This window comes from Octopus sinensis, linkage group LG2 (assembly GCF_006345805.1).
Source record: "Octopus sinensis linkage group LG2, ASM634580v1, whole genome shotgun sequence".
NCBI lineage: Eukaryota > Metazoa > Mollusca > Cephalopoda > Octopoda > Octopodidae > Octopus > Octopus sinensis.
In genome coordinates, this window is record NC_042998.1 from 181,735,477 (window position 1) to 181,747,330 (window position 11,854).

Below are 11,854 nucleotides of genomic sequence, written 5' to 3' on the forward strand. Positions count from 1 at the left end.
AGGAAAATAAACACTATGCCTCAAATATATACCCAATGAAGAAGAAGAAATATAACAACCAATCTGTAAACTCAAGATATAAGCCAATGAACAAATTGTGACATGAGATTGCTCCCACACCAACAAGTATAACTATACCACCAAAACTAAATTGTAACAGTTTTTACCTGAAGATTGCTGTAGCATGAAACTCAAGATGCAAGATAAATAATATTCAGTTTCAATAAACCATACACTTTACAGCATGTATTGAGCACTCTTATTTCATTCTTCAATATTCATATATATATATATATTCTGATATATATATATATATATATATATATAATATATATATATATATATATATAAACTTACAAGCATGTGTTTAGTAATCTCTGATGAAGCAATAAAAAATGCTGAAACCAGTTAGAGATAAAACTACATGATTTAATTAGTGTCTACATTTCACAGTGTTTTAAGTAAAACAAACACACACACACATACACAAACACCTGCAAACCTACCATACATCACTTTTTATCAAAAAATCTCCATGTAGCACTTTTATTAATTTATCTGTTGATAGTACTTGCAAATGAGTGCAAACCAAGTCTGTGTATACTATAAGTAGCAATTAGCCACTTTTCTCTCTGTGGTCAAGAAAATGAGTAACTGATTTCTGATGAAGCAGTAAAAATACCAAAACTAGTGACGTTGATCTTATTTTCTAGACCACACAGAGAAAAAAACATATGAACAGTGAGGATAAGAATGTTTTACTTAAAATGCTTGCTCATAAGTTTATCTTACATCTCTGTTTATCCTTATACCATGTTGGGCTTCTATTGGTTAATATGTGTCATCAGCATTTAATATCTGCTTTCCATGCTGGCATGAGTTGAATGGATAATTACAGTCTAAGTCATTTCCAGTTAGGAGCTGCTCCCACATCTCTAGCAGCTCTCGTTGATACGTGCTTATAGCTATCATCCGGCTTGGTTTCTATGACCAGATGTCATTCCTGTTACTGACCACTTTACAGAAAGTGGAAATTTTCTCATGATACCAACATTAGAAAGATTGATATAGGCTGTCAGCATAACAGGACCGAAGAGACCTCGTTTTTTTTTTTTTTTTTTGTCCTTTCATGAAGTTCCTGCTTCCTGATTTCTTATGAAGACTTCCTATTCTGATTATTAAATTTGATATTATGAACAAGAGTAGTTATAAGAAAGAGAGTAAGGAAGGGAGGGAAGGAGAGAAAGGAAAAGAAATGAAAACAAGGAAGCAACTTGAAGATGGAGTGTCAAGCTAATTGGAAGTTGATATGTTTTCAATAATGCCATTGTTTGGATTTACATTATCATGGACATATTTTTTCATATCTAGGGTTAATGTTTTATCTTTCATGAAGAACCTTTTCTAAATATTTGTTGTTCATTCATTAGTATATTGTGGGAGTGGATAAGAGAACACATTCACTTGTTTGAAAAAAATGAATATAATATAACTACCACTGCAATCATTACTCTCTATTTCATCATCCTAGGAAAGGAACCTCTACATGGTGACTTGACATGCTATAAATAGCTGCTCTGATATATATATATATCAGAGCATACCATCTCAAAAATGGAAGGACATATTGAATCAAGTAGCTATCTTATGCCAGAAAAAGAAAAAATAGGGTAGTTGTGACTGGAATACCTTTGACGATACATCTACATTGTACATGTAGTTGACCTAGAGTCAAACAACAAAATCCTTCATCATCATTATTGTTATCATTATTACAATCATGAAGAGAAGTCTTAATAGTTAAGTTGAAAAAATTAGCTATTCATCTTTAAGAGTCGTCAAGTTCATATCTTAACATTATCATATTCAACAGCTGGTCAATCGGACAACAGTAGCCGAGCAGGTAAACGTAAGAAGGGGAAGATGAGAGGAAAAGAAAAGGAAAGAAAGCAAGAAAATAATTTGAAGACAGTGTGTCAAGCTAGTTAGATGATGATTTGTTGATTAGAAATTTTCTGTATTATGATTGTTTTGTATCACATCATCATCATCATCATATTTTCATATCTAATTTTATGTTTTGTCTTCATTGTTTGATTTTTTTCTTTTGTATTGTCATGCTGACATAAGTTAGATATGTCCAACTGGCACATGCTTTCATTACCTTACATCTTGCTGATGCTTCTTTTATCCTCTTAGATTAGATTTGATCATTTTTCATTATATAGACTATGGATGTAATACATATTCTTTAACAAAAGCCATGCATAATTGAAAGTAGAGTTTTATACTCCATGTGACATTTTATGATATCAATTATTTTGACATGAGAGAGAAGTAGGGTTGGAAGAGGGAAGGAAAAGAGGATGGGTGATAAAATATATGTATAGATGATTATGCTATAAAAATGGGAAAATATTTTACTAGTTTGGTTTATAGAATTGAACAAATCTGAATACTTATAATTTTCTCTAGCTAAAATAAAGAAAATCTCATTTGAATATAAAGGAAGACATGACATGTTACCAAAAGCTTTAGTTGGAGGATTTTTATCCTCACAACAGTTTGACAACTGAAAAAGGCTAAAATTGTAATACAACAACCTTCAACTACAGAGTGAAATCTGGAGTAGAAATCCTGTAATATCACAATACTACAAACATAGCATGTTACAGTGTTTTATGCATACTGTTTTATACATACAGTGTTTTATACATACTGTTTTATGCAAAACTATATGTTGGAGATATATGAGATGAGACACATGGGATGGAGAGTCACTAAAGAGGTCACAGGATGTGTGACAAAAGATTTAAGACAAAGGACACTAAAATAAGAATAATGTTAAAGCTGAAGTTAAGGCCAAGTATCTAGTGCAAATGTTTAATTGGCAAAAATATGACCAGCCCCAAATATAACAACATACTCTATGAGTTTATTAATTATCTATCTGTCTATTAATGTCTCCTTTTTTCAAGAATAGCTTGATGTATTGGTAAAAAAGTCAAAGGTATTGGAGAGCATATAAAGTTGTAGTTGAGAAAAAGTTAGCTGACATGGAGGACTAGAAGCCATCTGACTATTGGGAAAGGGTGACCTGTATCAGGATTTGTGCTGGGTATCAAAATGCCAAGATCATGACTGCTGCTTAATGCTCTGTGAACACTGTGAAGACTGTAAGACATGACATGGACAGCTGTAACAGAGACTACAAAGCCATGGTCAGCAAGAAGGAACTCAGCAGGCATTCTGATTGCATTTGCACATCAGAATTCAACCCCACGTCTTTGAACAGATCCTTAGGCTGAAGCTACTGAAGACTGCGGTCAATCTCTGACTGGAAAGGATTGCTGCTGAAAGACCATATATATGGCAACAGGATTTGGCTTCTTATCATACCTCTGGAAAGAGTCAGAAGTGATTGTTGACAAATTTATTTGATTTCACCAACCTCAATTTCTGGCTTCTTAATTTCTTTGATTGCAATCCCATGGATTACTTTGTGTGGGGCATGGTTGAGAAATACACCAGCTGCTCAGTTTGCAACACCAAAGCTGAGGTGATGGTCAAGATCAAGGAAGTGTTCAAAGATCTTCCCAGAAACACGAGGAACATATGTGTCAGGTTCCAGAGCTGCTTTGAGGCTGTAGTACAAGCTGTGAGCAGCTACTTTGAGTAATCTCCCAGCCATAGTCTAGTTGATATTTTTTGATTTTTTAAAATACCTTTATTTTTTTTATTGGATATTGTGTTTTCTTTTATGCAAACTGTCAAATTTAGCCTGAACACCCTGTATATTTATATTATTAGTTATGGCATATCTGCTCTATTTATGTTTTAGAGTGTACTTTTTTTTCTGACTTATGGATGTTTTATTTTTCATGGCACTAGCCATGTGGTTACTTGTAACTTAAGATACTAAAGAGCCAGTCTTCTCTTGACCCTTGCTTTCTCTTGCCAAGTGGACCATGACCACCCTCTTCAAATGGATGCTCTTCTTTCTATTGTTTTAAGTAGTAGCTTTGCAAATCTGAGTGGTTCACTTCATAGGTGGTCAGCCATAAGGTCCAGGGTTTGGGCAGTCATAGTGGAATGCTAGCTCTACATAGTTAAACTATGTAGTCGTTGTAGCCTTTATAGTACATGATTGAACCATCCCAGTATCTTCCTTTTAATTACCTCAGAAGTGATGTGTACATCTTCAGATTTTGGATCTACATTGCATTTGAGGAAACAATGGTGTATTGTCTAATATCAAGTCACTGACTGATGCCCTGCCTTTTCCAGATTATGTTTTTTTAGTCATCCAGTGATGCTTATGTGACTAATTTAATTTTTTTTTTGTGTGTGTGTGTGTGTTTTCTTGTTTATCTGGCACTCCCCTGCCAAGGAACAAATTCTGTGATAGGTTCTACTTTAGAACCATTTAATGTGATCACGTCTGGACTAGATAACATGATCGTTTATTTTACACCATTGATATCTACACATTATTTTTTATATGCTTCTCTACCTGTTTAGTGGATATTTTCAATTTATCAGAATCATGGATTGTGTTCTCAGCATATCTAATATCAATGGAAAGAATGTCAGTGAGTGCCAAATTTTTATCTAAGTTTTTAAGTTATCTCATGAAATATTTTAAGATATTAAAAAGTTGAAGGATAGAATGCAACCTTGTCTCAGACCCATGTGGGCTCCAAATCAATCCATTAGATGACTATTCTTGTCAATTCAGTATTGTTGCATTGTCTTTATACTTCACACCATCTGGAGGTCTGCACCTTTTGCTGTCATAATCGTCCACTTAGCCTTTCTCCAAATCATATTGAAAGCAGCTTTAAAGTTGATGAAGTTAAAGTATACACTCTTGATGTTATTTTCAGTTATCTATCTGACCATAAAAGTAGCATCAACTATTTTTCTCCAACCTTTTAAACTAATCTCTGTATTACACTTCTTTTGTTTTACTTTTCATTGTGAAGGAAAATGCTTTATTGATAAGAATGAAATAACTGTGCAGTTTTCAAGTTTTTACTTGTAAACTTATATATATATAACATCATCATCATTTAACGTCCGTTTTCTATGCTAGCATGGGTTGGACAGTTCGACCAGGGTCTGGTAAGCCATGGAGGCTGCACCAGGCTCTAGTCTGATTTGGCAGTGTTTCTGCAGCTGGATGCCCTTCCTAACACCAACCACTCTGTGAGTGTAGTGGGTGTTTTTTATGTGCCACCTGCACAGGGGCCAGAACAGGCTGGCAAATGACCACAATCGGTTGGTGCTTTTACATGTCACCAAACGGACGCCAGTCAGGCGGCGCTGGCATCTGCCACGTTCGGACGGTGCTTTTTACGTGTCACCAGCATGGGTGTCTTAACTACAATTTCCATTTGAATTTTTATTTTTGATGTTGATGTACTTGACTCAATAGGTCTCCTCAAGAACAGCAGGTCACTCTACGATCCAAGGTTAGCATAGCAGGCCATCCTGCGAGCCATGAACTCACTTCATTTGTCGGATCTTCGAAGTCACATCATATATATATATATATATATATATATATATATATATATATATATATATATATATATATTACTTCCAACATACAACAGTCTTTTGATGTCATTTCTATTTCCAGTTTTGGGAGAGGAGGCTAATCAATTACATCAACCCCAGTTTTCAGTTGGTACTTACTTATCTTATTGAGTTTGAAAGGATGAAAAGGCAAAGTTAACCTTGACAGAAGTGGAATTCAGAACATAAAGATATAACAAATGTTATTTAGCATTTTGTCAAGTGTGCTAACAATTCTTTCAGTTCACCACCTTTCTATTTCCAAACTATATTGAGTATTATGTGGAACACTAACCATGTACTCCCAGCCTGCTTTTTTACATGTGCACACATGCACTTACACACACACACACACACACACACACACACACACAAAGTTGTCCCTCAGCTTACATGGTAGATCATTTTCATGAGTCACCTTGAAAATTGAAATTGTGTAAAATGAGGGAGATTTGTTCATAATTATATGAATTATAAAATATCAGTATAAACAAATTTTATACAATTATATTGAAATGAGGATAATAAACATGATTGCATGTGTATCTATGTAAATTAAAACAAAGATTAGCTAAACAAAGTCACTTAGAGTGGCCTGTGGCATGAATGTGAACAACAAATTTGAATAAAGGTGTATTGACTCTTAATATCCTATTGAACATTTTTAAATCAATAGATCAGCTGTGTAATTGTTTAGCAGAAAATACCTAAAAAGGAATTTGTTTATTCAAATGCTTATAGTATATTTACTTGTGGTCAGATTACTATGGAAATTTGATTAAATATTCCTCCTTTAGATCATAGAATGCATAACTTCCTTTAAAACAAATATAAAAATGAGTCTATATATCCACATTATCATATGTCCACTTTTCCAAGCTTAAAAAACTTGGGTTAATCAAACTGTAGTGTAAAACATTAAAAACACAAACAATAGGTCTTACAGTCCAGAAACTTTACATTATTCCAAATAACTTATCAAAGAAATTTATACAGGAACGGTTGTGTGGTAAGTAGCTTGCTTACCACGACATGGTTCTAGGTTCAGTCCTACTGTGTGGCACCTTGGGTAAGTGTCTTCTACTCTAGCCTCAGGCTAATGAAAGCATTGTGAGTGGATTTGGTAGATGGAAACTGAATGAAGCCTGTTGTATATATATTTATATATGTTGGCATTAGGAAGGGCATCCAGCTGTAGAAATTCTGCCAGATCAGATTGGAGTCTGGTGCAGCCATCTGGCTCACCAGCCTCCAGTCAAATCGTCCAACCCATGCCAGCATGGAAAGTGGACGTTAAACGATGATGATGATGATGTATATGTTTGTGTGTCTGTGTTTGTCCCCCCACCCCAATATGACTTAACAACTGATGCTGGTATATTTACACCCCCCATAACTTAACGGTTTGGCAAAAGCGACTGATAGAATAAGTACTAGGCTTACAAAGAATAAGTCCTGGGGTCGATTTGTTCAACTAAAGGTGGTGCTCCAGCATGGCGGCAGTCAAATGACTGAAACAAGTAAAAGAATAAAAGAATTAGCTTACAATGATTTATATGTGGGCGGAAATAAATATTTGTCAATGATATACTGTTGCTAAATGATATAACAGGATGTAGGTTGTCATAGAATGAAAGTGACATCTAACTGCATGAAAACTGATACAATATTCAATACAATAGTATTGAATATTGGAGTATGATGTTGTCAGGAAGTTATTACTTAAAGTAATATAAAATAACACAAAACTATTATGTTTAATATAGCTAAAAATGCATCCAAAACTAGATTTACTCTCCAGAAATTGAACATATTTCAACCACAAACAGTTGTTGAATATCTTCAAAGCACGAGTGCACTTTACCTTTTGAGTACTGATCGTGAATCTTGTAGTGGATAGCTGCCACACTCATTCATTCTGAACTACATCTAAGCACAGAAAACCCATGTGACCAATAGATAAACTTTCACTCACCAACATACTTAACCATAAACCAGCTTGATACGCTTCTCTCCAGCTTTTCTACTGACACTACAGAGTTCTTCCAAGGAAAACCATTGTTTTTTTTCCTCACAAATCTATTTGATTTTTCCTGCCTCTTGTCATAATCAACTCTTACATTCTCCAAATCTTGTAGTAATCATTTCTCTCAATCTTCCTTCTTAGAGTTGTAACTCTGAAATTCTCTTCCCCCCCCCCTACCCCACCCCATGCTTTCCATTAGATATCAATTTGCAGAAGTTTAGGCTGAACATCAACCATATCAACTCCCCATCTTTTTCATAAAATGTTACTTTTTTTTTTCTTAATGGAATATTATGCCTTGAAGTGGTACAAAGTTAAAGCATCAAAATTCATATAGTTTTGAAAAGATAAAGGGTTCCTAATTAATGGATAGAACTGCAATGTCAAAGCAACAATGGTATCAGTTTGTCCATCTGTAGAATTTGTGAGCTGTTGGAGAAAAAAAATCACATTATTGTTTGTGCACCAATGAAACGGTACCCAATGTACAATAGTCTTATATAAGGTTACTATAAATTAAATATGGCATAAATATTTTAGTAACATTCTTTTTAAATGTAAGTTCCCCTTAAAGCACACCAAATTTCAAGGTTGGGATCATATATAAAAACCTGTCTTTATACTATATATTAAGCAGCTTTTGTTCTTAACTAGTAGTTACTTTATCCTGGTGAGATTAATGTACATATACATGCACATGCATGTATATAGGGACATTTATATGTATGATTGTGTGAACATATATGAGTACAATTATATTTATGAGTAACTATGCTACACAGTGTTTTACATCATGTAAAGCACATTGTAGAGTAATATTGCAGTATAACAGTGTGTAGTCACTATTATACTAATATTGTTTTACACCACAGAATCACTTGCCTCCTGCTTGCACTATGAACACAGCTTACACAAGAGGAATTAATAATTGCTTTGTTTTCCTTTGGAAAAACTACCTCCCACTAACACTACCTTCACATACACACTGATAAACTCCCTCCTTTCATCATCATCGTTTAGCGTCCACTTTCCATGCTAGCATGGGTTGGACGGTTCAACTGGGGTCTGGGAAGCCAGAAGGCTGCACCAGGCCCAGTCTGATCTGGCAATGTTTCTACAGCTGGATGCCCCTCCTAACGCCAACCACTCCGTGAGTGTAGTGGGTGCTTTTTATGTGCCACCAGCACGGAGGCCAGGCAAGGCTGGTAACGGCCACGATCGGATGGTGCTTTTTACGTGCCACCGGCACTAACCATTGTGCCTTATTCTCCCTTCCTTACACATATACCTATATTACAAACTCACACTTTACCTCTATATGTACATATACACTTCCCTATATATATGCGCACACTTGGCCCTAAAACACTCACACACCTTTGCACCTTATCTTCATTTGCTGGTAAAACACTATCATGACTGTAAAACACCATTGCACTCTACTCACTCTCATTATTAATTTCACCATGCAGATTTCATTGCAAATAATACATTCATGGAGCTTGTGTCATTCCCCACAAGTCATTCTGTCTCTGCTTGTCTTTGATGATGATCTATTGCCCAAAACATTGAACTTTGCTGTTTCTCACTTACAGCATTAAATTCATTACCTTGTATTCTTGTAGCTTTTTTCCCTCTCTCTCCAGAAATGTACTATGACTTTTCATTTCCACACACTGACACACATCACTGAATTATTACTTTTCAAATATGTATCTGGCCTTGTTTTAAGATAGTTCTGAGGTTAAAGCCTCAAGTGTAAGTGTATAAACTTGACAGCTAAATTATGCCTCATTGAGTCACATCAAGTTTGTTATAATCAAAGGTCACCAGTCATGACGTGTAACCCAAGGCTAGATTGTATATAGCTTATGGATATTTGATCTGAGTTTGTAGATTTGATAATAGATACATGACACCTATAAATTTCAGAAGTGTACTTGCTTAACAAGTGTGATTGTGTGACTTCCTTTTTTGACTTCTTGAGAATTACGCAAAAAGTGAATATAACCACTTTCCCTATGTTATACTCTCCACTACTACTACATTCTCATCATATTTTGCCTTCTCACATCACCTTCCCTGAAATCATCACATCCACACACACACACACACTCTCTCTCTCTCTCTCTCTCTCTCTCTCTCTCCTATTCTATTCTCCTTCAGTTTTAGGAGCTCTTTAGTCTTGTAAGTGGTTGACATTAGGAAGGGCATCCAACCATAGAAAATTACATTGGAACATGAGACAATCCACCAACTCATTAGATCCTGTTAAACAAGCCAAATTATACCAGCATAGAAAAAGAAGTAGAAAGAAAAGAGATGGAATGTGAAAAGGGGGATTGACAGATTAGGGACAGAGAGAAAAAGTGAGAGAGAGAATGCAAGTTAGTCATAGCAAATCACAGTAGTGGAAATAAAAACAAGGATTGTGCATTGCATGTAAATAAGAAAAAAAGGCACAAAATGAGAACACTAGACATGTGACACAACTGGGAATATTTCCCTTCACTCTAAGGAATATACAGTATATTCATCATCATTTAACAGTAGCCAATCATTTCAGTCCTTTGTCATCTCATCTGTGAGGCTCAACAATCTGAGGTTGATCTTCACTACTTTTGTCCTACATCTCCCACACTACGTCCCACATTTCCCACAAGTTCCATTCACATTTAGCAATTAGCACTTCCTTATGCAGCTGTCCTTATCCATACACATCACATGACCATACCAATGTGTTGTCTCTCTTGCACTAACATCTGATGCCACTTATGACCAAAATATATGTTGATAAACTCACTCCAACTTCTAGGTTATCAATTCCTTGTCCATTGCATGGGCTTAGAGGTCACAGACATTAACAATTTCTTAAGACAAAGCTCTAAGTTTTTCTATACAGCCTCTTGCCATTTATTGCACTTTTTTTGTCATCTCCTTTGGTTTTTCATCTTCCACAGTTTCCTTCTACTTGGAGTTTTTTGATATTTCTTCACTCATCTGTTATTATCCTTTATGCTACATACCGACCCAGTCATCTCTGAATTCTCTTATAACCACTAATATTATGCATCTAATGGAGTATGCTTACTTCATTTCTCTCTTGTTTTCACACATCCTCTGCATTCACTGCCTACATCTCACTTGTATACAGCACAGCACTTTGTATATAAGCTACTCATAATTTACTCTTTATTCAAAGAGAGAACTCTTCGTTACCAGCAGAGGTAATATTTCCATGAACTTTTTCCATCATGTTCTTATTCTGGCTGCCATGAGTACCTTCCTTTACATCCTATTAAGTCACCTAGGTAATAGAAGCCATCAACCACTTCTGTGGAGCCATCAGATCACTGAAAAGGATTTTACTGTTGATCTGGCTGCTAACTACTCCTGTGCATCTGCCACATGCAAAATTTGTATTCATTTCTAACTTTTCTATGATCCCTGTACACCTCTTGGACATCTATAGTTTACACTGTATACTTAGACATTTTCTGCATACTGAGCATGACTAACTCCTGTATGGCAGCAGAGTCTTGTTTTTCTTCCTGTTTGGTTAGTCTTTGCCAAATTTATTCCAATACCTCTTGATTCTAGGTTTTGTCTCTGCATCTGGAATTTAAATCTTCCCCAGACTCCACTTTAAAAACTAGGCCATCAGCATTGAATAGCCATTTTTAAATCCCTCTTTATGCTTTAGATAACTGTAATAAATAAGAGGCTGATAACTAAGCCTTAGTGAACACCTATCTGCATACTAAATTCCTCACTAAACTCATTGCCAACTCTCACTTTACTGACTGTATCCCTGTGCATGGCTCGTACTGCTCTCAGAAGCTATTCATCTACACCCAGTTTTCTTAAAGACCACCTGACAACAGATCTTGGTATCCTATCAACGACTTTTACTAGGTCAAAAGATGCAAAGTACAGAGCACACTCTTAGTAAGAAATCTCTCTTGCCATTGTTTGACTATGAAGTGTGCCTCTATACCTGCTGCTTTCCCAGCTTTCATACATTTAATGGTCATTTTGTCCACTTCAGCTGCTGGTCCCTCTGTTGGGTGTACTTGTAGTTACTCTTAGTTCCACTTGCAGCAGCCTCTCATAACATTTCCAAACCACTTTCTCTTCATATATACACATTTAGCAATTTTCTTTCCTTATAGACTATTTCAAGTTACCATTCATTTTGTTCTTTTCCTTAATAAAGAAAAATCATTTCAGCTTCTCATTTGCCAATCT

The 11,854-nt window shown here is 35.4% G+C and overlaps 1 protein-coding gene across 2 annotated transcripts in view; it reads left to right on the forward strand.

Annotated features, from left to right (window-relative positions):
• LOC115232556 overlaps nucleotides 1–11,854 on the forward strand; it is a 133,867-nt gene that overhangs the window by 97,880 nt on the left and 24,133 nt on the right. The gene's annotated exons all lie outside the window — the stretch shown is intronic.